Here is a 1,782-nt window from a genome sequence, read left to right as displayed (position 1 = left end):
TGATACCCCTTAGCAGTCACTCCTCATTGCCTCCTACCCCTGCCCCAGCACCTACTTTCTGCCTCTATGGACTTTTCCTTTTCTGGGCATTTCATATGGAGACATGCAATATATGGCCTTTTATAACTAGCTTCCTTCCCTTAGTAGAATGTTTTGAAGGTTATCCATGTTGGAGCATATATCTGTGCTTTGCTCCTTTTTATGGCTAAATAATATTCCATACTGCATGTATATACTGCATTTTGTTTATCCATTCATCATCAGCTGGAGTGTACATTCTGGCCTTTATGAATAACGCTGCTATGAACACTTGTGTACAAGTTTCTGTGTGAACAAACGTTTTCATTTTTCCTGGGTATATACCAAGAAACTCTGTTTAATATTTTGAGGAGGCAGGGCACGGTGGCTCACGCCTGTGAGTTCTTAACTATTATTTATTTACCCTACTCTTACAGATGACATTTAGCTTAATTCCAATCTTGCTACAGTTTGTATTGCTGCAATGATTAAACCAACTTCTATTTTAACATATAGTCATGTGTTGCTTAACAATGGGGATATGTTCTGAGAAATGTGTCGTTAGGTGATTTTGTTGTACGAACACTGTAGAGTGTACTCACACGAAACTAGATGGCGTAGCTGCCTATACATCTAGGCCATATAATATAGCCTATTGCTCCAACCACCATTGTATATACCATCCATCGTTGACAGAAACTAATGATGCCATGCCTGACTGTATGTGAGGATATGTTCCTAGAAGCGGAATTTCTGGGTGAAAGGCTATGTACATATTTGTAATTTGATCAATACTGCTAAATTACTCTCCAAAGAAGCTGTGCCAATCGACATTCCCACCAGTGGTGTACGAGTCCCTGTCTTCCCACCCTTACGACAGTGCTGTCATACTTTGTTCTTTGCTGATCCATTTGGCAAACTATAGATAAATATATGCGTATGTGTATAATTTGTAGTCTACACATTTGATTATATTTTTAAGCACCAATTGTATTTCCTTACCAGTAAACTGGTCATATCTTTTGCCACCTTTTCTATTGAGTTTTTGGTCCTTTTTTTATTATCAGTTTGTAGAAACTACATATTAAGGAAATTAGCCCTTTAACTAAAAGAGTTATGAGTATTTTTCTTTGTTGTTTGACCACTTACTGTAGTGTCTGTCATGCATAATTTTCATATTTCTCATGCAGTATTATTTAACAATCTTTTTGTAATGGCTCCTGAGCCTTGGGTCATAGTTGGAAAGAAGAATGGGAAGAGCACCACGTATTCGAGAACTGACTGTTCTCTAAGGTATCTTTCCCCTCCTTATTTCAGTGACTTTTAGGCCTGTCAATGTAGCAGAAACGTTGGAAATGCAAAACACATTGACTCTCAGACTAGTCTTCCAATTACTAACACTCTTCTGAGGCAGCACAGGTCGAGCACCCCAAATCCAAAAACCCAAAATCTAAAACTTCTTGAACATCAACATGACACTGAAAGAAATGCTCTTTGGAGCAATTCAAATTTCAGATTATCGGATTTGGTATGCTTCCCGTGTAGGCATAAATGCAAATATTCCAAAATGTAAAAAAAAAAAATCAAATCCAAAGCTAAAAGACTTCTGGTTCTAATTGTTTTGGATACAGAATACTCTACCTGTAATAAGGGAAAAAGAAATCTGTGATTTTTTTTTTAATTCAGTCATTTAGCATTCAAAGAACAGCCTACATAATTTCACTTGACTTTCAACTACAAAAAAAAAAAAAAAAACCTTAAAGA

At 36.6% G+C, this 1,782-nt stretch overlaps 1 protein-coding gene across 1 annotated transcript in view; it reads right to left on the bottom strand.

Annotated features, from left to right (window-relative positions):
• Positions 1 to 1,782, bottom strand: part of CWH43 (cell wall biogenesis 43 C-terminal homolog (S. cerevisiae)) — a 68,897-nt gene that overhangs the window by 62,592 nt on the left and 4,523 nt on the right. The window lies entirely within an intron of this gene.

Source organism: Propithecus coquereli, unplaced genomic scaffold, assembly GCF_000956105.1.
Source record: "Propithecus coquereli isolate 6110/MARCELLA unplaced genomic scaffold, Pcoq_1.0 Scaffold143, whole genome shotgun sequence".
Taxonomy (NCBI): domain Eukaryota; kingdom Metazoa; phylum Chordata; class Mammalia; order Primates; family Indriidae; genus Propithecus; species Propithecus coquereli.
This window is presented reverse-complemented; position numbering and strand designations above follow the sequence as displayed.